Source organism: Myotis yumanensis, unplaced genomic scaffold (assembly GCF_028538775.1).
Source record: "Myotis yumanensis isolate MYYU_CA2020_CCGP unplaced genomic scaffold, mMyoYum1.0.hap1 SCAF_1, whole genome shotgun sequence".
Taxonomy (NCBI): domain Eukaryota; kingdom Metazoa; phylum Chordata; class Mammalia; order Chiroptera; family Vespertilionidae; genus Myotis; species Myotis yumanensis.
In genome coordinates this window covers 61721849-61749144 of record NW_027223752.1, presented here as the reverse complement: position 1 = coordinate 61749144, position 27296 = coordinate 61721849, and the positions used below count along the sequence as shown (strand labels likewise).

Below are 27296 nucleotides of genomic sequence, written 5' to 3'. Positions count from 1 at the left end.
ACATGAAATTCATGCACTGGGAGGTGGGGTTCCCTCAGCCCAGCCTGCCCCTCTCACAGTCCAGGAGCCCTCAGTGGATGTCCTACTGATGGCCACAGTCTGGCAGCAGAGGCTCGGAGCAGGCGTCCCGTGTGTGTGTGTTTGTGTGTGTGTGTGTGTGTGTGTGTGTCCCCACTGGGGGCCTGTCCCCAGCCGCATTGGAGGCTCAGAGCAGGCACTGTGTGTGTGTGTGTGTGTGTGTGTGTGTCTGCTGGGGGGCCTGCCCCCAGCCACACCATGGAGGCTTGGAGCAGGTGCCCCTCTGTGTTGATCTCTCAGGCTCCTGGCCTCCACTGTGTGTTGTTCTCTCCCTTGAGCATCCCAGGGTGGGGTGCTGCCTGCCAGCTGCACTTTCCTGCTCTGGGATCGCCATGGCGACCCAGGAGCATGCCCACCTGGGTGCTGCCTGCAGGCCGCACTTTCCTGCTCGTGGATCGCATGGGTTCCTGGCTGGCAGCCAGGCTTAGCGGGGCTTAGGAGGCACACCGGTGTCCCGGCTGGGGGCGGGGCCCGGATGGCTGCTCGCACTGTCCCGCCCTGCCTGCAGTATGCAAATTAGTCACCATTTTTGTTGGTGGTTAATTTGCATATCACGCTGATTAGCCAATGGGAGGTGTAGCAAAGGTACGGTCAATTACCATCTTTGTCTATTATTAGATAGGATTATGTATAACAGGATATTGTAAAAATTAAGTTATGAAATTTTTATTAGAATGTTTCTTACATATCGTTATATTGGCTCAGCTGCAAAAATATTTGCTGTGGGCTGCATGCAGCCTGAGGGCGGCAAATTTGATATGCTTGGTGTATATAAGCCCTAATTCATTAAATGATTTTCCAAATCTCAATTTTTAATTCAATCACAGAGGAATCATAGTATCAAATTTATCTGAGGAGAATAATGTGATTTTTTTCTGTGCATGATTACTTTTGGTTAATTTTCCCTTCTATTGCAATAAGTACCCCAATAGCTTTGCCTTTGACTATGTTCTTGTTTTGTGTTGATTTGCATGTTTTGGGTGGACAACCATTGTCCCTGGACTTGTCTTCAGTGGCCGTGTGAGTTGATCATATTCAAACAAATCAAAGGAAATCAAAAAGCCTTCAAGAATGAAGTGGAGCTTCAGTCTCTTTTTGACAGAGTCTTAAACCTGCACTATCTTATAAAGCAATCCACATATTACATTTTCTGAAAAATTCACCTTTAGACATCTCTTAATCTCCCCTCAAATTCCACTCCTTCTTCCTTAGTAATTAAATTGGTATATTTTTGGCATAGCAATACAGATATGCAACTGTATCTCCCAATCTCTCTTGCAGGAAGGGTAGTGGTCTAAGAGAGGTAAGCAGGTGTGTTGTGGTGAGACTTCCAGAAAAGTACTTTAAAGAAGGCTGAATCAGTTGGGATGTACAACCTTTGGTCCTTGCCCATTTATTTTTCCTGATGTCAGGATCATGGACTCGATGGTTGAAGCTGCAGTGCTCATCTTGTAACTATGAGGGAATTTTCAGGATAAAAGCTATGTTTTAAAGATGGTGTAGCAAGCATAAAGGTAGAAGGAGCCTGGTTCCTGATGATGATGGTGCCATGATGTCAGCACTTAAGTGTGTACCTTTGGATTTTATTTTTATTTCTATTTTATTTATTTTTATTTTTTAAATATATTTTATTGATGTTTTACAGAGAGGAAGGGAGAGGGATAGAGAGTTAGAAACATCGATGAGAGAGAAACATCGATCAGTTTCCCTGCATACTCCCTATTGGGGATGTGCCCACATGCAACCAAGGTACATGCCCTTGACTGGAATTGAACCTGGGATCTTTCAGTCTGCAGGCCGATGCTCTATCCACTGAGCCAAACCGGTGAGGGATGGATTTTTTTTTAATAAAAGAGAAAAAGGCTTTTATCATATTTAAGTCGTTTATTTCAGATGTGTTACTAGAAGTTGAATGTATTTCTGAGTGATAAAACCTGCATAGACTTTGAAAGGGGATTCTAGCCCCACCAGCCTGGCTCAGTGGTTGAGCCTCGACCAATGAACCAGGAGGTAACAGTTCAATTCCTGGTCAGGGCACTTGGGTGGCTCAATCCCCTGTGTGGGATGTGCAGGAGGCAGACGATCAATTATTCTCTCACATCATTGATGTTTCTATCTCTCTCTCTTCCTCTCCCTTCCTCTCTGAAATTAATAAAAATATATTTTTATTTTAAAAAAAGAAAGGAGGTGGGACTACATTAAAATAAACAGTTTCTGCACAGCAAAAGAAATCATCAACAAAACAACAAGAAAGCCCACTGCATGGGAGAACATATTTGCCAATGTTATCACAGATAAGGGTCTAATCTCCAACATTTATAGGGAACTCATACAACTTAACAAAAGGAAGATAAACAATCCAATCAAAAAATGGGCAAAGGACCTAAATAGACACTTTTCAAAAGAGGACATTCAGAAAGCCAAGAGACATATGAAAACATGCTCAAAGTCACTAATCATCCAAGAAATGCAAATCAAAACAACAATGAGGTACCATCTCACACCTGTCAGAATGGCTATCATCAACAAATCAACAAACGACAAGTGCTGGAGAGGATGTGGAGAAAAAGGAACGCTTGTGCACTGCTGGTGGGAATGCAGACTGGTGCAGCCACCATGGAAGACAGTATGGAGTTTCCTCAAAAAGTTAAAAATGGAACTCCCATTTGACCCAGTGATCCCACTTCTAGGAATATATCCCAAGAAACTAGAAACACCCATCAGAAAGGGTATATGCACCCCTATGTTCATAGCAGGACAATTCACCATAGCTAAGATCTGGAAACAGCCTAAGTGCCCATCAGTAGATGAATGGATTAGAAAACTGTGGTACATCTACACAATGGAATACTATGCTGCTGTAAAAAAGAAGGAATTCTTACCATTTGCAACAGCATGGATGGAACTGGAGAGCATTATGCTAAGTGAAATAAGCCAGTCAATGAAAGAAAAATACCACATGATCTCACTCATTTATGGATAATAAAGACCATTATAAACTTATGAACAAAAATAGATACAGAGGCAGAGCAGCCTCGAACAGACTGTCAAACTACAGCCAGAAGGCTGGGGAGGGTTGGGGGGCGGATGGGGGGGGTAAGAGACCAATCGAAGGACTTATATGCATGCATATAAGCATAACCAATGGACATAAGACACTGGGGGGTAGGGGAGGCCAGGGGATTGTCAAGGGCGGGAAAAAAAAAGGAGACATATATAATACTCTTTGTAATACTTTAAGCAAGAAAACAATTTAAAAAAAAGAAAAAAAAAAAGAAAGGAGATTCTAAAACCTGGCTATCCTGGCAGGGGTGTACTGACATTATTAATCAATCCAAAAAATATCATAGCAATTTCCTCATTTTCTTCACTTTGACCATTTGTAACTTGTCAAGACATATTGGTCAGTTCCCTTTTTGTCTTATGGCATACAGGTACATTTTGATTTCTTGTTATTTATCCTAACATTAGTTTTTATTCTATGGCCTCCTATTCATATGTCCTCTTATTTATCTCTGACTCTCATATGAAATGGCTTTGGATTTTCTTATATTTCTTACTCCAAACTTATTCATTATTGATAGTTATAAGCTTTCAATTACTTTCTTAGGTCTTCAGTGAACATATGATTGAGCATTTACATTTTGAGATGTTTATTTTTAAATGATGAATTGCTTCAATTTTATTTCTTATTACTATTGGAGCCTTATCAAATATGCGTGCTAGTATGTTATATTATTAATTAATTTTGCTTTAGAATAGTAAAGGAGATATAACAAAATATTTGTAAATTAAAGGAGGTATCAGTTCTGATTGGCTTGAGCAATGCTCTTCCAGAACCATGCTACACAAATGTCTGCTTACCCAGGTTGACACAGGCTGGTCTTGAGGTAGGCCTGCATCCAGGTGGGGCTTAAAGTGATGGAGACTATTATGCATCCACTGAAAAAAACAAAAACAAAGAAGCATTGGTTAGTTAGAGGCTGTCCTGAGTGACCTTGTCCACAAGATATGCAATTAAAGGCTTCTCTTGTGCTTGAGTTTATCTATTCTTGTCTCCTTTGAAACTACAGCATTTTTTTTTTCTGTTGGGATATACACTCTTTCATTCAGATTTATTGATACAAATAGAAAACCCCCCAATTCTGTAGAAGTCTGTGTTCATATGCCTTTTTATGTTATTGTTTTTATTTTAGCACTGGAGCATTTGGCTTCAAACTACTGACTTTCATTGTTATGACAGAGCATGGTGCCCAGTTACACATTATAATGGCCAGTGTCTTATGGCTCACTTGATCTAAGGCTCCTAAAACAAAATACTGAAGCATGAAAATGCTGAATCTATTTCTTGAAATATATTTTCCTCCCCCATTGTATTTTAGAAATTTAAAACTCAAACTCATAGTCACTGCAAATATTGTGTCTGGAAACAATAAAAACAGAGTGAATCAGCTCTGGCCGGTTTTTCAGTGGTTAGAGCATTGGCCCGAGGACTGAAGGGTCATACCTGGGTTGCAGGCTCGATTCCTGAAGGTGGGAGGCAATTAATGTGTGTCTCTTTCGTATCGATGTTTCTCTCTTTCTCTCTCTCTCTCTCTCTCTCTCTCTCTCTCCTTCCCTTCCACTCTCTCTAAAAACAAAATGAAATAAAAAACAGAGTTAAATATGCCAAATATAAAAATAAAAAACAACAACAGTTGGTCATATTTTGTTTGGGTCTATTTCTGAGCTATTTATTCTATTTTTTTGATCCATGTGTCTATCCCTCAGCTAATGCCATATTGTTTTGATTATTGTAGCCATATGAGGAGTCTTAATGTTGGGTGGAATAGATCCCTCCCATGTTACTGTTCTTTGTCAAGACTGTTTTATATATTTTAGGGCCTGTGTTTTTCCATATAAATTTTAGATAAGCTTGTCTTTACTTATAAGATCTTGCTGGGATTTTGATAGGAAATGCATAGGAAATGATATAAACCTGTACACTGAGTGGCCAGATTATTATGACCACCTGACGTTTGTAGGCAAATTAGCTATAATTTTGTGCTGAAGTTGCTAGAGGGCCAGACCATTATAAATAGGGTAGCAGGTTGTTTATCACGACAGTAGAAGTGATTTTTTTCTGAAGATATGGGTAAACAATGCAATTTAACAGCCTTTGAACTTGGGATATATATAGTGGCCAGATTATTATGACCACCCCATCAGTACTTCATTGGGCCACCTTTTGCCTTCAATATGCGGCAATTCTTCTTGGCATTGACTCCACGAGATGTTGAAAGGTGATGCGAGGAATCTGACACCATGCCTGATGAATAGCACTGTCCAGTTCTGTGAGATTTGATGGTTGTGGAACCAGCTGTCTGATGGCTCTTTTAACTTCGTCCCACAAATGCTCAATTGGATTGAGATCTGGTGATTGTGGGGGCCACCTAAGCAAGGTAAAGTCTCCCTCATGTTCTTGAAACCACTCCTGCACAATACGAGCACCGTGGCATGGTGCATTGTCTTGTTGGAAGAAGCCATCTCCATTGGGATACGCCATCAACATGATAGGATGAACTTGATCAGCAACAATACTTAGGTATGTTGTGCTATTCAGACGTTGTTCCACACGAATTAAAGGGCCCAAATCATGCCAGGAAAACATGCCCCAAACCATAACACTGCGCCCACCAGCTTGAAGGGTTGTACTCAAGCATGTGGGGTGCATGCTTTCATGCTGTTTTTGCCAAATTCTCACTCTGCCATCTGCATGATGCAACTGGAAACGTGATTCATCGACCACATGATTTTTTTCCAATGCTCGACTGTCCAATCCTTGTGTTCCTGTGCGAATTTGAGACATTTTATCTTGGTGACTGCAGGCAGCAAAGGTGTTCGAACAGGCCTTCGGCTTCCATATCCCATACAATGCAGTGTACGGCTAATTTGCCTACAAACATCAGGTGGTCATAATAATCTGGCCACTCAGTGTATATCAACTTGGGGAGAATTGACTTCTTTACTTTGTCGAGTCTTCCAAATAATGAATATGGCATCCTCCCCCCCCCCCGCCCCCCCACCAGCTTTATGCTATACTAGAGGCCCAGTGCATGAAAATTCATGCACTGGAAGGGGGGTCCCTCAGCCCGGGCTGCTCCCTCTCACAGTCTGGGAGCCCTCAGGGGCAGGAGGCGACCCAGCGATCAGGGGAAGGCGACACCCATCACACCTCTGCTGCTGCCACTGCTGGCAGTGCAAGCCTTGGCTGGCCCTGGTTACCTGCGCCTCGGGTGGCCCTGGTTGGCTGGGCAGCCACCATCCAAGGCTTGCCTGCACCATGGGCTGGCCCTGGGCGGCTGGGGGGCTGAGGGGACTGAGTGCCACCATCTTGTGGCTGTGGGCACCGCCATCTTTGGGGGCGGGGCAGTCAATTAGCATATTCCCTTTTTTTGGCTGTGGGTGCCGCCATCTTTGTGATGGCATGAGGGTCAATTAGTATATTCCCTCTTTATTAGCTAGGAGAATAAAGAGGGAATATGCAAATTGACAGTCACACCCTCACACAAGATGGCCACCCCCATGTGGGCAAAAGATTGATGCCACAAGATGACCGGCAGGGGAGGGCAGTTGAGGGGGACCAGGCCTGCAGGGGATGGCAGTTAGGGGTGACCAGGATGGCAGGGGAGGGCAGTTAGGAGTGAGCAGGCTGGCAAGGGAGGGCAGTTGGGGGGACAAGGCCTGCAGGGGAGGGCAGTTGGGGATGACTGGGCCTGCAGGGGAGGACAGTTAGGGGCAATCAGGTTGGCAGGGGAGTGGTTAGGGGTGATCAGGCTGGCAGGCAGAAGCGGTTAGGGACAATCAGGCAGGCAGGCAGGGGAGCGGTTGGAAGCCAGCAGTCCCGGATTGTGAGAGGGAAGTCTGACTGCCCATTTAGGCCCGATACCACAGGAATAGGGCCTAAACTTGCAATCAGACATGCCCCGAGGGGTCCCAGATTGAAGAGGTACAGGCTGGGCCTAGGGACACCCTTCCCAGTGCATGAATTTTATGCACCGGGCCTCTAGTTGAGGTATAATTCACAAAATTATAAGACATTTAAAGTACACATTGTGGCCCTGGCTGGTTTGGCTCAGTGGATAGAGCGTCAGCCTGCAGACTGAAGGGTCCCAGGTTCGATTCCAGTCAAGGGCACATGCCAGGGTTGCAGGCTCGATCCCCAGTAGGAGGCATGCAGAAGGCAGCCAATCAATGATTCTCTCTCATCATTGATATTTCTATCTCTCCTTTTCTTTCTGAAATCAATAAAAACATATTAAAAAAATAAAGTATACATTGTGATGATTTGATATATGTATACATTGTGAAAAGAATCCTTTCATCTAGTTGACACATTCATCACCACCCACACACATCTATATATATAAAAGCCTAATATGCAAAGTGTCCCCTTAGAGTTTGACCGGGAGTTCGATCGCTCGCTATGACGTGCGCTGACCACGAAGGGGCAGTGCAGAATGAAGGAAGGCCCTGGCCGGCAGCTGGCAGCCACAGAAGGGAGGCCCCGGCTGGCAGCCAGAAGGCTCCAATTGGCCCTGATCACCAGCCAGGCTAAGGACTCTACCTGTGCATGAATTTCATGCACTGGGCCTTTAGTTTATTAATATACTAGAGGCCCGGTGCACAAAAATTTGTGCACTCGGGGGGGAGGAGGCTCCCCCAGCCCGGCCTGGGCCTTTTGGAGTCTGGGACCCCTCGGGAGATAATGACCTGCTGGCTTAGGCCTGCTCCCAGGTGGCAGAGGGTACGCCCAATCCCTAGGTGCAGCCCCTGGTCAGGCTCAGAGCAGGGCCGATTGGGGAGTTGGGGCGCTGCCCCCTGTCATGCACAGAGCAGGGCGGATCGGGAGGTTGAGATGCCACCCTCAGTCATGCTCAGGGTAGAGCCGATTGGGAGGTTGGGGCACCGCCCCCTGTCACACACAGAGCAGGGCCGATCAGGGGGTTAGGGAGCTCCCCCCTGTCACTCACAGAGTAGGGCCGATAGGGGAGTTGGGGCACCGCCCCCTGTCACACACAGAGCAGGGTGGATCAGGGGGTTGGGGCACTGCACCCTGTCATACTCAGGGCAGGGCCAATGGGGAGGTTATGGCTCTACCCTGTCACACACAGAGCAAGGCCTGTGGAGGGGGGTTGGGGCGCCACCCTCTATCACCCACAGAGCAGGGCCGATCAGGGGGTTGGGGCGCCGCCACTGTCACACTCAGGGCAGGGCCGATGGAGAGGTTATGGCTCTACCCTGTCACACACAGAGCAGGGCCCGTGGTGGGGGGGGGGGGGGTGGTTGGGGCGCCACACCCTGTCACACACAGAGCAGGGACGATCAGGGGGTTGGTGCGCCGCACCCTGACACACACAGAGCCACAGGCCGATCAGGGGATTGGGGAGCTCCCCCCTATCAGGCACAAAGCAGGGCTGATCAGGGGGTTGGGGCTCCTTCCCCTGTCATGAACAGAGCAGGGCAGATAGGGAGGTTGTGGCCTCGCCCCCTGTCACACACAGAGCCGCAGGGCGATCAGGGGGTTTGGGCACTGCCCCCTGTCACACTGATCCCGGTGCCGGGAGCCTCGCTGCTCTGCTGATCCTGGTGCCAGGAGGCTTATTACCCTTTTACTATATAGAATAGAGGTCTGGTGCACTGGTGGGGGCTGGCTGGTTTGCCCTGAAGGGTGTCCTGGATCAGGGTGGGGGTCCCCACTGGGGTGCCTGGCCAGTCTGGGTGAGGGGCTGAGGGCCGTTTTCCGGCTGGTGGCTGACTGAAGCTCCCAACTGCTCCTTTCTTTCTTTCTTTTTTTTTTATTCTGGGCCAGCTTTAGCTCTGAGGCCTCACTGCTGAAAGCAGGTTTCTGGCCTTTACCTTCTGTATTTAATACAATGTTGCGGTCCGGCTGGCTGAAAGCCGGTTTCTGGGGTTTTGTTTAGCTTCTATATTTGCAACATAGTTGCTTTGAGTTGCAGCTGATAGGCTGGCAGCGGCAGGCGGGGAACGTTGGAGTCTGCAGTCACTGGAGCAAGCAAGCCTCCCTGTTCGCTTCAGTGCATGGCTGCCGGCCGCCATCTTGGCTGACAGTTAATTTGCATAAGGATATGCTGATTAGCCAATGGGAAGGGTAGCGGTCATATGCTAATAACCATGTTTCTCTTTTATTAGTGTAGAGATATATATATATATTTAGTGAGGACATTTAAATTCTCTTAGCAAATTGCAATTATATAACACAATGTTATCAACTATAGCAGTGATGGCGAACCTATGACACGTGTGTCAGAGGTGACATGCAAATTCATTTTTTTAATTTTTCTTTGTTAAATGGCATTTAAATATATAAAATAAATATCAAAAATATAAGTCTTTGTTTTACTATGTTTGAAAATATCAAAAAATTTCTATATGTGACATGGCACCAGAGTTAAGTTAGGGTTTTTCAAAATGCTGACATGCCGAGCTCAAAAGGTTCGCCATCACTGAACTATAGTCACCATTTTATACATTAGATCCTAAGACGTTATTCATCTTACAGCTGAAAGTTTGTGCACTTTTGCCAGCTTCTCCCTATTTCTCCCACTCCTATCCCCTGGCTACCACTTTCCTACTCTCTGTTTCTGAGTTTGACTTTTTCTCCAAGATTCCATATATAAGTGATACTATACAGGAGTTGTATTTTTCTGTCTGGTTTATTTCACTTATCATGATGCCTTCAAGAGCCATCCAAGTTGTTAGAGACAGCAGGATTTCCTACTTCCTCATGGCTGAATAATATTCCATTGTATATACAGGGTAGGGCAAAGGTAGGTATACATTTGTTTATATGGAAAATAATACGATAATTAATAAATAATAACATGAATAAACTGTTGTATTTTGCCTTGTTTTGTTCTTAGAGCAAAAGGATTTAGTACTTCAACATTAAGTATGATATTAGCTGTAGGTTTACTGTGGATGCTCTTTACAAAATTAAAAGTTTTGTTGTATTAAGTGTTACAAAATATTTAATTTGAAATATTTCCAATTTTGACTGAAAAGTTGTTTCAGTTTATATTTCTACCAACGATGACTGAATATTGTCAACTGATGGTTGATGGTCATTGGCTCTAATTCAACTTCAACAGGAATTCCCAATTTGGGCTGTTGTGCAGAAAACTTTATTCAGTACAAACTGCTCGAGTGCTACAGAGTGGCTGTGTAAACAGCAAGGCTCTGAGGTGGCCCTGGGGGGCAGGTCCCTCTTCAACTAGGCAGCTCTCCATGGCTCCACTCCAGATGGTCTGCCTCTGCTCAAGCACGTGCTCCACTCTGCTCTGGAGAGACATCTTAGCTCCACTCTGCTCTGGAGGGACGGTTTAGGTGTTTCAGCTCCGCTAGGGAGAAGCTGTCTTCACTCTTTTTTTTTTTTTTTTTTTTTTTACATTTTAATAACTTTTTTATCAAAGTATCTGAAATTTATCTTTCAGAGACTAGATCACCCATCATTCACCATGTTACATACACAATTGCCTTTCTCACCCTTTCTTCTCTTCCCCTGAATATTTTTACAATTAACAAGAATTGCTTGATACCACTAAATTACCTTTCAAGAACCTTTAATTTACTAACACATACATGCAAGTCAGAATCTTATCATTTAAAGTATCAACTGATAGTCTCCCAGTTAAAATCTTAGAAGAGGAAAAAGGACAACCATGAATAGTTTTTTAAAAAACGTTTATTTTTCAAAAGAAAAACGTCAACAGCCAATTGGAAACCTACTTATTCTTCAACTCCAATTTCGTTTTCTTTAACATTAGAAATGACTTACTGATTTACTATTTTAAACAAACACCCCCCCTTTTCCCCTTTAAGTGTTTACCATCTACTCGTGCTGAATCCTTCCAAGGAGATTGCTCCAGCGTATATCTCCAGGTCCTCGCTTTGCTCCTTTTACCAAAAAATGCAAAACACAATTCCATCGTGCATCTTAAGGGCTCCAATCGTCAAAAATGGGAAGAAAAGACATCTCTGGAATAGCCAATTAAGTTGAATAAAAAAAAAATCCACACGAATGCGGTTTGGATGGGGCAGGAATCCACTCCTATGTTCCTGGTAACCTGATCCCGCTCCATGAATCCTTGTAACTCATCCTCCCTTTCCTATCCACATTATGATTTGAATCCAATGATCCAGCTCCAAGAATTGGGATCCAGTGAGCCCTCTCCAATCCAAACCTTTATAACCAGCAAAACCAAAAAAGAGGAGGCAAAATGTTAGATATTGTAATCAAAGGAGTTTTCTGGGGAATGATGAGTTATGTCTGTCATCAGTTTAACAGATGTACATCAATAACTATCAAATTCCCCCAAACAAGTTTCTGAATGGTGTCCAGATAAACTTTAGAAACTTAATCATCATAGAGACTAATTGGAAGAAGCATTTTATATTTACAGTTCAACTGATAATGCCAACACTTGTTACTGTACGGCATTATTACAAGTTTTGTGGTTGCAAAAAGTTATGTATTTGAAAAGTTTACTGGTATTGTTACCCACCTAAGTCTAAACTAAATCTAATGCTCCCATCTGCAATTTAATTTGTAAATTAAAGTGTTTTAAACATGAGTCAATTATGAATATTAGTTTAAAGGGGAAGATGATACTTAAAAGTATATTCCCAACTAGATTATCTACATCAATATGTTGGAATTCTATAATTTGCTTTCATTTTGTCTTAAAAAAATGAAATAGCAATGCTATTTCATTTCACACAGAGGACATGCAGATTTAGCAGTATTGATATTAGTCTATCTGGTTGGAATTAAAGACACCCTTTACCCGCATGTACACCGACAGCAGGTCACACATTAACAGTTGTAACTAAGCACTGTGACAAATTAGCAGTTCTTCCCACATTAGTCCCTATTAAAACAAAAAAGGGAGGAAGGGAACAAGATAAACTCTTACAAATGGGCAATATAATTTTTCCACAATTGCCAAGGTTTAAAGAGCCGAGCAATTGTAGGTAAAGATAACTGCATAAGATGTTTGCAAGTGTTTTAAGGTAGATGCATATATATCATTTTTAACACTTGCCTTTTAGTATAAGGTCAATACTGCCAATTTCATCTGTGACAATAGCACTTGGAGTCATACCATTGCCTCCATTATTGATCTGATCCTCCTCAATCCTCCTTTTGACCATCCTAAAATGATTGAAATGTGCTCCACAATCCTTAATCCAAAGCATTCTTAATCCATCTCTTCAGATATGTCTACAGAAAGACACATGAAAAGCAAGATAAACATAAGAACTTCCCTAGGTAAGATAACCACAAACATCCCCAACATCCCCGTTCACACAAACCAGAGAATAGACATTTGCACAATATCACAGTCTGAAGAGAATGGAGAATTAACTAAATTTAAACAATCCTGTCTACGACATCACTTAAAAATACAATTTACCAGACATGAAGGGAATATAGATGTTAGGAGCAAGGGGATATTACACAAGAATGCAACACTTTAGCCCATTCTGAACAAAACAGTTTGAATTAAAAAAATGAAAAGTTTGTACTGAGTAAAGGAAAACTGTATACAACATGGGTTCTACAAAAAGCGTCACCAATTATCTTTTTAAAAAATATATATTTTATTGATTTCTTACAGAGAGGAAGGGAGAGGGATAGAGAGTTAGAAACATCAATGAGAGAGAAACATCGATCAGCTGCCTCCTGCACACCCCCTACTGGGGATGTGCCTGCAACCAAGGTACATACCCTTGACCGGAATCGAACCTGGGACCTTTCAGTCCGCAGGCCGACGCTCTATCCACTGAGCCAAGCCGGCTAGGGCCGTCACCAATTATCTTATGTAGGAGAGCAAGATCTGCTATGACGGGGAGCATAGGGTGGTGATCCTCTGCTTCTCCTTGGGGAGTAACTGCGACTCCTGCTGTTGCTTCTGCTACGGCTTCTGCTACGACTACGGCTTCGAGATCGAGATCTTCCATAACCTGGACTTCTGGGCCCATCAGCTTTAACCCGGATGTAGGCAGTTTCTCCCTCATGAGATCTAAACTTAGTGTTATCCAGTTTTCGAACCGCATAGGTCATATCTTCTTTCCGTACAAACTCCACGACACCCGTGCCATCTCGGTAAACATCAGCATAACATATATCACCCGCTTCAAATCCTGCCAGCTTCCACTTGGAGGCAGTCCAGAGACAACCACTCTGTTCTCAGATCGCCTGAATGGGGGGCCATAGCGGCCTGGGGGTGCTCCGCCACCTCCACCCCTGCCCCGGCCCCTTCGAGGAAACTCGACCCGCAGACGGTATCCATCGTAATCATAGCCTTCGCGACCATACACCGCGTCTTCCGCGTCTCGCGGGTCCTCGAACTCAACGAAGGCGAAGGGTGGTCCCCCGCGGTGATTCTTGAGATCGATGTCGCGGATAGCGCCGTATTTGTAGAACACGTCCTCAATGTCCTTGGTCCGAATGTCTGGAGGTAAGTTACCCACGTAGATGCGACGGTCGTTGTTCCCTGCCGGGCCACGAATCACATCACCTCCGGACATGGCGACAACGAAAAGCGCGGACTGGAGAACAGGCCTTCCCACCTAGTCGAGCGCACGGGAGAGCGAACCTGCAGCGACTCCTCGGCTCCCGCGGCCCCTCCAAAACAGCGCCTTTATCTACTCCCAGTCTTCAGTCTTCACTGGAAATAGAAACTGCACTTCTGGAGCCAGAGGGGAGCTTACTTATATGGTCAGAAGGCTCCGCCCCTGGCCCCTGATTGGTCTGTCCTCATGCAAATAAGTGTTCCAAATCCTTGCAGTTTCCTTGTTCCAACAGACACTATTTGACTGGTCAGAATAGAGCCACTCTGATTGGATGGGGAAAGCCTTATCCAATTGATTGAAATAGGATTCCAGGAAACCTTTATAAGGTATGGCTCAGATGGCGGAAATACAGTACAGGCTTGAGTTCAATGCAAAGACAGGCAGTTCAGAGTAGACTTTTCCATGAAGTGCAGTTCAAGGGAGAGGCCCCTGTGCAGAAATAGCTGCTAGGCTCTGTTTTTTTTCCTCTTCCGTTTTTTTTTGTTTAAATTTTTTATATTTGAGCACAGTTAGCCCCACTAGGAGCCCTTTTTAGTAAGTGTTCCTCCCCCCCCTCCCCCCCAGGGTTCACAATATGTTGCCCTATATTCTTTCCAACATATATTTCTTTGAACTTAATGGTGTTTATTAGTCTGATATGTAAATGGTAGTATTTCACTATTAGTCTTTTTACATTTTTATGTAATCAAATTCATCTGTCTTTTTCATTTTGCCTTTTGGATTTATAGCATTTCCAAAAAGCTTTCCTTATTCTAACTTTATAATTTTTTTACATGCTATCAGATCCTCTTAAGATTTAATTTCTTCCAGTCCATCCTTGCTGCTTGACACAGTCGCTGCAGGGAAGAAACATCTGCACAGCATATGTTTCAAGGGACCTGGCATATATGGCATACTGTTCTTAATATGTTTGCTCCCCTTCTTGGCACTATGTGTTTTAACCAAGGTCACCTCTCCGAGAAAGGTTGTTTCCCCAGGTAGGGATTTTTCCCTGAAGTTAGGGAGGGAATAAAACCCCTTAACTAAATGCCAGGTGGGTAGTTAATCACTTTACGGACAATCACACTTAAGCTACATAATCTTTACTCCCTGGAATGGAGATAAGAAGCGCCCTAAACTTTGGAATAGAAATTGATAGGATTAAAATCAACTGGTATAAATACAGATGTAACAAGACAATAAAACATAGAACCTGGCTGGAGATCCTGGCTAGGCTGCTGACCAACTGAAAAAAAGAAAAGAAAAGAAAAGAAAAGAAAAGATTTAATTTCTTTTTAGTCCTCTGTCAACACTTCATCAGTTGGTCTTCTTAGATACTGCTAAATTATTTTTGAAAAAATGCACTTTCATTTGATATGTCCATCTTTTCTGTCACTTAAAAACAATTTCCATCATGAAGAAATTACCTTTATAATAAAAAAACTTAGGAAAATGAAGATAATCATTTAGAAAAATGTTATGCCCAGATTTCAAGATCCCCAAGAAACCACATCAGGGAGCCAGCCAATCCGATGCAAAAGCATAAGAATCTGTATTTCAAGCTAGCTTGAGCTCCCCGTCCACCAGAATCACCGACACAAAGGCAAGCCAAGTGGCTGAGAGACAGAACCCCGCCTAGAGACTGGTTTTAAAGGGGGGGTTGGAGTAAGGGGAGGAGAAAGGATTGTGCTCTGCCGATTGGCCAGGCGCAAGTCAATGTCTTGTTCCTGGGTGTGGCTAGCAGAGTCTTAGACTTCCGGGAAGAAGCTCCTTGCCAAGCACGTGGCCAAGGTAAGATGGAGGGCGTAGCCTTTACCCTGGGGCAAAGTGGAGGGCCTAGCCCTTGCCCTTTCAAAAAATATACTGCAAGTATTGTTAGAGCTATAGCATATTACGTTGAGACATAGATTTTGAATCAAAAGACCTGGGTTTAAGTACTGGAGTTGTGTAGCTTTAAAAAAGTAGATTAATTCTTCTGGACTTGAATTTTTCCTTTCTAAGATGAAGAATTTGTACCAAACAATCTCTACATTTCTATTTTTTTCCTGCACATCTTTGAATCTATGCAGATATTATTAAGTTCTTATGCTTACAATTACAAATGGTGTGGAAAATTTGAGCATATTTGCCTTTCTCCAATGCTTACAATTACAAATGGTGTAGAAAATTTGAGCATATTTGCCTTTCTCCAATGCAGTATTTAATTTGCTGATGTGAAGAAGTGTTTAAGTAATTTTTAAAACATTGTAGCACATATTTTCCAGTTCTAAACACCATTATATTGCTAATTAGAAATTCTGTGTACCCTGCACCTAGAAGGAAACATTCCAAAAGAGGATAGATTGATCTACATAGTAAAGATTTGGGAAGTAGGGTGGGAGAGAAGAGCAGCATCTAAGAAAACCTAGGAGGAGATTTGAAGTGAGCTGTGGTTCTAAACACCATTATTATTGTTGTTTTGCTAATGTTTTTGTTGTCTATTGTTCTCACAAAATTTGACAATTCCATACAAAATCAGTAAAGCCCACAGTTTACATTATAACTAAGCCAAATCATCTTATTTTCATTCTTTCCATCCCCTGGATTTGAGTAGAAATCATTTATTTGAAATGCCTGTGTACTTGTGGCTTGGTACTTAAATTGATGAGCTAATCTCCCCAAAACACATGTGTTCACAGTGGTCTGAAGAACATTTCGATTTCAATCATCTGATAGAATGAATGTCTTTTATATAAACCAGCAATAAAATGCAAACAAGTCAAACTTGCTTTATTTGATCACATTGTTTACAACACGGAAATAATTTGGCAGAGGATATTATTGAACTAATGGAGGTGAACACTTAAGTGGGTACAAGGTGTTCTTATGGGAAAATTTTTATCTCTGGTAATAAAGGTCCATAACTCAGTTTCTCTATTTTCCCTAAGAATCACATTGTATTTGTTTCTTATTTTAAATATATTTTTTATTAAAATATTACATACGTGTCCTTATCCCCACGTTACCCCCTACCCCCCCCCTCATGCCCTCACCCCCCCCCCCCCCATTGTCTGTGTCCATTGGTTAGGCCTATATGCTTGCATATAAGTCCTTTGGTTGATCTTTCCCCCTTACCCCCACCCTCCCCCACCTTCCCTCCATGGCCCGACAGCCCAATCAATGCCTCTCCGTCTCTGGATCAGTCCTGTTCATCAGTTTATGTTGTTCATTATATTCCACAAATGAGTGAGATCATGTGGTATTTATCCTTCTCTGACTGCCTTATTTCACTTAGCATAATGCTCTCCAGTTCCATCCATGCTGTGGCAAATGGTAAGAGTTCCTTTTTCTTCTTCCTCTTCTTAAAGAATACCTTTTAGCATTTCATATAATGCTGGTTTGGTGGTGATGAACTCCTTTAGCTTTTTCTTATCTGTGAAGCTCTTTATCTGACCTTCAATTCTGAATGATAGCTTTTCTGGATAAAGTAATCTTGGTTGTAGGTTCTTGGCATTCATCACTTTGAATATTTCTTGCCACTCTCTTCTGGCCTGCATAGTTTCTGTTGAGAAATCAGCTGACAGTCATATGGGTACTCCCTTGTAGGTAACTGACTTTTTTTCTCTTGCTGCTTTTAAGATTCTCTCTTTGTCTTTTGCTCTTGGCATTTTAATTATGATGTGTCTTGGTGTGGTCCTCTTTGGATTCCTTTTGTTTGGGGTTCTTGCACTTCCTGGACTTGGAAGTCTATTTCTTTCACCAGGTAGGGGAAGTTTTCTGTCATTATTTCTTCAAATAGGTTTTCAATATCTTGCCCTCTTCTTCTGGCACCCCTATAATTCTGATGTTGGTACACTTGAAGTTGTCCCAGAGGCTCCTTACACTATCTTCATATTTTTGGATTCTTTTTTCTTTTGCTTTTTCAGTTGGGTATTTTTTGTTTCTTCATATTTCAAATCTTTGACTTGATTCTTGGGATCCTCTTGTCTGCTGTTGGATCTCTGTATATTATTCTTTATTTCAGTCAGTGTATGCTTAATTTCTAGTTGGTCTTTTTTCATATCCTTCAGGGTCTCACTAAATTTATCGACGGTTTCCAGAAAATTCTTGAAAAACCTTATAAAGGTGGTTTTGAACTCTATGTCCAGTCATTTGCTTTCCTCCATTTCTGTCACTTGTGACCTGTTTCTTTGTCTCCACATTTTTTATGCTTCCCTGTGTTGGTAGTGGTTTTGTGTGCTAGGTGTCCTATAGGGCCCAGTGGCTCAGCCTCCCCAGTTACCTGAGGTGGACACTCTTGGTGCACCCCCTTGTGGGCTTTGTGCACAGTCTTGTTGTAGTTATGCCTTGATTATTGTAGGTATCACTGGGAGGAATTGACCTCTAGGCCAATTGGCAGTGAGAATCAGCTGTGTCTGCAGTGGGAGAACTTCTGTGCTGAAGACACCCTTCTGGGGCAAGACTTGCTTCAGTGGGGCTTTGGTGCTCACTGAGTCTGCCCCCTGAGTGTGTCACTTATGGATCTGAGGAGTTGTAATCTGGATGGTCCCACTCTGACCACTGGGTACGCTGGCTCTTGGATCTAAGGAGGTGCTAATTTAGCCTCTGCCTGAGGTTACCCAGCAGGAGCTACAAAGAGATATGGAGATTCCCCTTCCTTTTTTTGGAGTTTGGAGATGCCCAGATGAGGCCCAGCTGTGAAGCAATGCAAGCTGCTGTGGGGCCTTGGGTCTTCTCTTGGAAGTTCTGGGTCTGTCTGGCCCAGCTGCAATTTGTTAGGTAATTTTCAGGTTGCAAAGGGCCAGGGCATTCATATGCAAAAGCTTCTGCTGCAGCCTGGGTGGGGCGGGGTCTCAGGGAATCAACACGGCCGAGCATCTCAGTGTCCTGGTAATTGCTGCAAGCACCTCTGAGGGAAAGCCGCCCTCAAGTTCCGAGTTCTGCCTGCTGCCAGACAGTCCAGTTTCTCCCTGTATGAGTCCTGGGTCCCCAGAGACTTTCCGGAACTGGAGTTCAGAGCATTTGGGAGCTTGTGACTCCCTCCCGATTCAAAAAGACAGCCGCGTCCTCAGGTGCTAGCCCCTTGCCGCGCGGACTCAAGCCACTGTACCTCTGCGCTTTACTTTCGAAGCTCCTCTGAGTCTCAGTGTGCTTTTCTCTTTCCTTCTAGTTGTAGAATTTCCACTCAGCCAGCCTTCCTGTAGTTCTGGATGATGTCCGTTTTGTCTTTTCGTTGTATTTTTGAAGTTGTTGTGGGAGGCAGCAATTTCCCTTGTTTACCTATGCCACCATCTTGGTTTCTCCTCTGTATTTGTTTCTTATGTAATCCTTAGCAACAAGCATATATGTGGCTCGTTCTTGGAGTCTGACAAATAAACACCCTTCAGTAACCACAAGCCATTTCAGGATAGCTCAAATACTGTACTTGTATTTTGCAAAAATGTGGAGAGATTCACATACATTTTAATAGTCCACTGAAATATTTCTTAAAATCTTTTCTTTCCCACCCATCTTTTCTCTTCTTTCAGAATGCCCAGCTGCTATAGTGCATTTTGTTCCACAGCTCACTTCAAATCACCTCCTAGGTTTTGTTTGGTGCTGCTTTTCTCTCCCACTTTACTTCCCAAATCTTTACTATGTACTAGTAGATCAATCTTTCCTCTTACGGAATGGGGAGGAGGAGAAATTGGGCTGGAAAATAGAGTACTGTATTTTCTTTGGCAGGGTGGGGTTAGAGAAAAGGCTTCAGACACTCCTACATTACTTTTTTTTTGGTTGCATTATATTAACAATGTAGCACAAACTAAATGATTGGTAAATATTTGTTGAATAGGTGAATGAACTCTGATAATTCTCGTATCCCAGAAATTGCCTTGGTTAACAGGATGGAATTAAATGGCTCTATCTTGTTATCATCTTGGAGGTCACCTCTCTGAGAAAGGTTGTTTCCCCAGGTGGGGATTTTTCCCTGGAGTTAGGGAGGGAATAAAACCCCTTTACTAAGTGCCAGGCAGGTAATCACTTTAACTACGAACAATCACGCTTAAGCTACATAATCTTTACTTAGGATAATCTCCCTCAGTTACTTCCTTGTAGCTTAATAGAACAATAGAGTAACCTTGGAATGGAGATAAGAAACACCGTAACCTTTGGAATAGAATGGATAGGATTAAAATCAACTGGTATAAATACAGATATAACAGGACAATAAACACAAAACTTGGCTGGAGATCCTGGCTAGAGAACCTGGCTAGGCTGCTGATCAACTGAACGCTGTCTCTGCATCATTCCTTCTTCGACGACCCCGTCCACACCTTTGGGAACCCCTAGACCTGCTGGGGTTGGACCCCAACACACTAGAAACATTTTATCATTCTAATTTTATCATTCAAACAAAATGTATAGAGGTAGAAAGAAGGGAAGTAGAAAAAATGTTTAAAAAATAGAATTATAGCCCTAGTTGGTTTGGCTTAGTGGATAGAGCGTCAGCCTGCGGACTGAAGGGTCCTGGGTTTGATTCTGGTTAAGGGCACATGACTGGTTGCAGGTTCGATCCCCTATGAGGGGCGTGCTCTCATCATTGATGTTTCTATCTCTCCCTCTCCCTTTCTCTCTGAAATCAATAAAAATATATTAAAAAAGAAATAGAATTATATTTTCAAGTTTTTAAAGCCAGGATCACTTAATATCCACAATAATGCAGTTAAGTATTTGTATGTCTCTATATACATAGCCATGGACAAAGTGGTGAAGGCCAGAGAGGGGTAGCGGGGGCTGGGTGGAGGTGGGCAAAGGGGGGAAAATGGGGGACATCTGTGTGTTGTAAATGTTTCCCTCCATGTTCCACGTGGTTCAGGGTTCGGGATCTGGAAGAAGAGCCGCACACAAATGAAAGAGAAAAGACACGAAATAATTTGGGAATATTGGGGGCCAGGTGGGTAAGTCCAACTCAGGAGGAAGGACTTCCACCATGCTCAGGCCTACCAACCTTTTATAGTCAGAGGTAAACAGGGCAGTGGTCACCATAGTTACACAGTTCTTGTGAGTTTCACTTGTTTTGACCATAGTTACACTTCCTGCACTTCCCTCAGCCCATTAGCTTCCCAGATAAGATCTAGGGAGTGTTATAAGGTCAAACCTAATTATGCTAAGAGGACTGTGCCCTCTAAGCTGGAACTTGTTTGTGACTTTGCCAACAGGTCAGTCCGAGGCTTAACCCTGTATCAGTTTCCCACATCTCACCTTTTTTTTTTTTTTTTTTTTTTTATTATTAAGCTACTATAATGAAAATAAAACTTAAACATCAAGCACAAAACTCTGGCTATTAAAACAATGCCAATCCGTAACCCAAAACTTTTTAAAACTTAAACATAACATTTCAAGAACAAAAAAATGTTTAAATCCCAATTTCAATGTCCAACAGTTCTGAGTACAAGTTTCAGTGTCCGACGGTTCCTTATGTGTACATGTCAGCAGTGGTATTTCAGTTCTGGATGGTGGACAAATTGGTGGCAGGTCCGACCCTCTCTAGTTTGATCCTGGGCAACCTGCAGCGACGCACAGCTGCTGACTGCTAGCATGACAAAGCGTCGTCAGCGTCTTCCATCTCTGGATTGTTTTTCCTCTTGTCTTCATGGCTGGAGTATTCCTGATAATTCTTCTCTGTTGCAGGAATCCACATGGTCTTGAAGTTGTTTTCTGAAAATATATAAACATATTCTCGACCAAAGGTTAATAAAGGAAATTTTTACTTGGGATCCTTTTTACATTAGCCCAAATGATTTTTCTTTGGCTTATTCTGACACCATGTATGTTTTTCATGGGTGTCTTGCTGTTAGCATTACAAATGAAAAAATTTTTCTAGATGTAAATTAGTTACAGGATATTTTTCCTTACATGGTATTTTCCCACTTCTGTGTAATAATGTAATCAATAAAACATAGACACTTTCAAAAAGAAAAAATAGAGCTCTATTTCCTATGGGGTGCAAAGTTTCATACCTATTATGTTAGCCTTATTCATCATATTGGTCAGATTCTCTAATCAATATAAAATAAAATTAACAAAAAAACTGAGCAAGTGCTCATACCCCTCTTGCCCCTTATCTCCTTGGAGACAAATATGTTTATGAAGTGTTGGTCATTCCTTCTATACTGCTAACCATTATGGGCCTTGTTTCAATGAAATAATGTTCAGGACATAAAAATTGATATAATATTTCTATTGTGAATTTTATTCTTTAGTAGTATAAAATGACCATCTTCTCCCCATCTAATATTTCCTAGCAGGAATTCATTTTGTCTGATACTCAAAAAATAACAGGAAAGCAGGATTAATGTTGCTTTATCTTTATTTCACTTAGTGAAAAGTCTGTCTTTGGGCATTTTTTTTGACACATCTGAGAATATTTTTAATAAAATGAATTTAAAAAATATTTGTATGTCTCTATATCCAGTGTGTCTATGTTTAAATATATATGTAGCCGAAACCGGTTTGGCTCAGTGGATAGAGCGTTGGCCTGCGGACTGAAGGGTCCCAGGTTCGATTCTGGTCAAGGGCATGTGCCTGGGTTGCGGGCACATCCCCAGTAGGAGATGTGCAGGAGGCGGCTGGTTGATGTTTCTCTCTCATCGATGTTTCTAACTCTCTATCTCTCTATCCTTCCTCTCTGTAAAAAATCAATAAAATATATTTAAAAAAATAAATATATATGTAAATAATATTTAAAAATAGTAAAATATATGATATATGAAATAACATAATAAAATAGAAATAATATAAAATATACAAATATATGTAACAAAATATATAATATATACATGGATATATACACATACACATATGTAAATATGCATACATTACATATGTGCATATGTACTTGTAAATATATATCTACATATGTATTTGAAAAATGTAATTATAGCTACTTATTTCTAAACAAATCAGAGAAATATATTTTAAATGAAAACAGTAAAGTAAAGCTAATATTTACATATATTAAAAATTCAAAACAAATAGGTATACAATGAAAAATTAAACTCTACATACTCCTCATTACTAGGAATCACTGTCAACAATTTCTCATGTGGTCTTTTGTACAATTTTGAATTCCCCCTATGCTTTAAAAACATTTACACAAATGGAGCATACTACACCTACTCCTGTGAGTCTTTGTTTGACAATGTATTTTAAACATATTTTCATTTCACTTCAACCTGATCTACCTAATTTTCTTTTTGGGGTCAGGGCTTTGAAGTATTTCATTATGTAGATAGGCTGTAATTATTTAATTATAACTAAATAATGGAAATTTAGTTTTTTTCTGATTTGTGTTTGCTATTGCAAGCAGCACTACAGCTGTGTGTGTGTGCTTGTGTGTAGGCTGTGTGTATTACTTGCAGTGGAATTTCAGGGTTAGAGTGTGCATATTAAAAATTAAAAAACACACACATAGTTTTACCAAAATGTCCTTCCCTACTCAAAAATTTAGATGAACCTAACAGTGTATGAGAATGCTTGTTTCCCACCCATCATAAAAAATGTGTGTATATTCAGTAAAAAAACTTGCTATTTTGCAAAAATTCAGACAGGTATTTTGTTGCTATTTTGACTTTCAACTTAAAAGCTGTTTTCATTAAGCACTTTCATCTCCCAGCAAAAGTCCCTTCCTCCTCTGGGATTGACTGGAAACCCCTGAACTCAGAACTGGTCTTCTTGCCCAAACTTCCCCCCAAATAAACCACTTGAACAAATGTTAATGATTGGTGGAATGGTGGGGTCTGGGTCCTGGGAGGGGTGAGTAAATGGTTTTAGGACAGGAAGTCTCATGATCTTTGGTCACTCCATAGGAAGTGAGGACAGGCCATATTATTGGGTTCAGGTTGGCAAACTCTGGACTTATAAGAAGCAATGAGGCCTTAGTATGAACAGTGGGACATGGAGATTGATTTCTTTCTAGCTGTTGACAGAATATGGAGTTTTATTCCTATTCCCCAGTCTGTGTGAATGCAGTAGCAGCACTGATGACTAGCTTGGATTCAGGACCCTGGAGGTGTAGGTCTGATTCTTGGATCTACTATCTGGCAGCTATGTGATCTTGTGCCTCAGTTTCCTCAACTATATCATAGAATATTAATCAAGCCCACCTCGTAGGATTGTTAGGAGGACTAAACATGATAATATCTGTGGAGTGCTAAGAACTGTACCTGACACATGGTAAGCACCACATAAATCCTTGTTCAAATTGATAAGGGAGCTAGTTTTCAAGCAAGTTTGGAAGTACACTATTTTTTTCTTTCTGTCCTTCAAAGGCTCTCTGGCTATTTTCAGAGCTCTCTGTAAGCTCCTAACTGACAAGAAGCAGTTGAGTAGAATTGATGAAATCTAAACATGCATGACAACGGAGATGAACAGCTGGTGCTCCAGAGCTTTATATTTGGTTTGCAAAAGAGCCCAGAGTAGAGTGATATGAGGTGGAGCCCTTTGTGCATCTTTACATGCACTACATCTCTAGGTGGAGTCAAGTACATCTCAATTCACTAGGTTCTATCTCAGGACAGGACCCACCTGATTGGTTTTGAAAGGCACCTGGGTTAGACTGGTAGTGACCAGTACTAGTTAGTCTAGGGAGGATAGGCACAGGGAAGAGACCATACAATGTTTCTCTATTATGCCAAGTACATTGTAGGCTATCTATAGTAAATATATATTTAACCCACTAACTGAGCTCATGGGAGCTGCAGTAAATGGCTGTGGTGTTCTAGGCCCAGTGAATTTGAGCTAACTGAGCACAGGACTTACTTAGAAGAAAGACTCAACAGTTGGGATCTACAAAGAATGCCCTCTCATCATCATTTGGTCACACTCTCCTATATGCCCATTATCTCTAGAGTTCCTGGCTCTGACTGGTGCTCCTTATTTGTGCCAGGTTATACTTGCTTAGAAAATAGTGGAAAGTGAACCCAACACAGAGAGGTAGCCATTGTATGATTTGGATATAGTTAATGCCCTTCTCTTTTGTGCCATATATTTATATTTAAAAAAATTATCTTTATTGTTGAAAGTATTACAGATATCTCCCCCTTTTCCTCCCTATTGGCCCCCATCCCACACCCACCACTCCCAGACCTTTACCACACTATTGTCTGTGTCCATGGGCTATGTGTATAAATTCCCCAGTTAATCTCCCCATCTCCAATCCCGCCTTCCCTCTGAGAGTCTTCAGTTTGTTCCATCTTCTATGTGTATGGGTCTATTTTGTTCATCAGCTTATTTTGTTCATTAGATTTCAATTGTTATGCAATATTTAAGATATACCAAACAGTGTAAGAAATAATACAGTTACCATCCAGTTATGTAACATCCTGCTTAAAGAAATAAAAGATGCATTTGTACTATTGAGGCTCTCTCTGTGCCTTTTTCCCATCATGCCTCTTCCCCTGATGGATGCATCTTTTATCTATATGCATCCATCAAGCAATATCAAATATTGTTTTACATGTTTTTAAAATTTACATAATTATTTTTATATGCATGGCATTTGGCACGTAATATTAGGTTTGTGAGTTAGCTATGTTGATGTAGCTCTAGTTCCTCTATTTTCATTGCTGTATATATAGTATTTCTTTGTGTGACTTGACTACCATTTATTCATCCATTCTCTTATGAATAGAAAATAATAATAAGTTGTTTTCATAGTTCATTTTTTATAAACAGTAAACTTTTTAATGGTTGTCTCTTTATGTACATGTAAAAAATTTCTCTTAGAAATATACCCAAGAAAAAGTCTTCATTTTACTAGATATCAACATTTAGGGCAACACTTTCCATTATTCTACAGCCTCACCAACATTTGGTATTAGACTTCAAATTCTGCTGATCTGATGGGGTGAAATGGTATCTCACTGTAATTAAAAAATTATTTTTATTGATTTTAGAGAGGAAGGGAGAGGGAGAGAGAGTGTGACCTCATGGTTCATAGATTGATGCTCAACCACTAAGCCATTCTGGCCAGGCTCATTGTAATTTTTATTTGCATTTTCCCTAGAGAAATTGAGCCCCTATTTTTATGCACAGATTCTTATATCATCCTATATGCACATATTTTTGTATATTTTTCCACTTATAATCAAAATATAAGTATTTCCTCTTGTTACATGCTCTTCATAAATAATTTTTAGTGGCCATATTATGTTCCAACATGTGAGTGAAATAAGTGAAATAAAACATTTTGCTATTATTAAAAATTCAGGTTGCATCCATATTTTCACTGTTATAGATGAGGTTCCGAATGAATTTGACTAGAAAGCATTTTATGTATTTTGGATGATTTACTTAGGTTGGCTTTCCAGAGGTGAATTATTGGGCCAAATGATATGCATGATTCTAGAGTTCTTGCTATGTACATTGCCAAATTGCTCTTCAAAAGGCTTGTACCAATATTCTTGCCAACTAGCAGTATGCAATTTGAACCTGGAATTTGAAAGGTATTGCAAATGTCTTTTCCTGATTCTGGGGAAAGTGGTTCCAAATACTTTCCATAAGCAATTTAGAGCCTGTCCTGGGCCAGAGGACAGAGAAGGATGGGCACTCAAGAGATGGATCAGAGGCTTAAATGTTGTAGTTTCTGTGTAAAGGAGAGGACTGCTCCTCCTGTTTTTTCAGGGAGGACTGCCTGCATGAAGGGGCAGGTGAACCACTACTAACCTGCCCAGCTAGCCGCTCAGAAGGCCCCCTTCCTCTCCTCAGTATCTTTCTTCTGGTGTGGCCCATCTCTGCAGATAAAAACACACAGGAGTCAGAAATCACTTCTTTTGTTGTTAATCCTCACCTGAGGATATTTTTCCATTGTTTTTCAGAGAGTGGAAAGGAGAGGGGGAGGGGAAGAGGGAGAGAAAGAGAAACATGGATGTGAGAGAGACACATCGATTGGTTGCCTCCTGCATGCACCCCTACAGGGCCAGGGATTGAAGCTACAACCCAGGTATATGACCTTGGCTGGAAATCAAACTCCTGACTCTTTGGTATGTGGGCTGATGCTTTAATCACTGAGTCACATTGGTCAGGGCCAGAAATCACTTTTCAAGAAATCAAGTCTTTATTTTTCTTGGAAATAAGATAGTATATTATCTATCACTAGAGGCCTGGCACATGAAATTCGTGTGTGGGTACAGTCCCTACGCCTGGCCTGTGATCAGGACCATCTTCCCCAGCTGCCTGCAGCTGGCCCCGCTCCCCACTGTCACCCACCCCCAGTTCCCTGTTCACCATTGGGTGATTGGTACCTGACTACCTGGGGAAGTGACCAAGGGTAGGCTGTTCCTGCCTGCTCACTGGCTGTGCCCCTGCCACCAGTGGCCATCAGCCGATCACAGCCTGTTGGCCGGGGAAAAGGACCAAGAGGTAGTCAGTGCACCTCATAGTGACTGGTCCAGTGGTCATTCTGCCATTAGGGTCAATTTGCATATTACCCTTTTATTATATAGGACTAGAGGCCCGGTGCACAAACATTTGTGCACTGGGGGGGGGGGGGGGGAAGGGGGGTTCCCCCAGCCCGGCCTGTGCCCTCTCACAGTCTGGGACCCCTCGGGAGATAACGACCTGCTGGCTTAGGCCTGCTCCTG

At 42.0% G+C, this 27296-nt stretch overlaps 1 pseudogene; it reads right to left on the bottom strand.

The window, feature by feature from the left end:
* Positions 1-12338: 12338 nt before the first annotated feature.
* LOC139003076 (serine/arginine-rich splicing factor 1-like) lies at positions 12339-13671 on the bottom strand (annotated as a pseudogene).
* Between the last annotated feature and the right edge of the window lie 13625 nt (positions 13672-27296).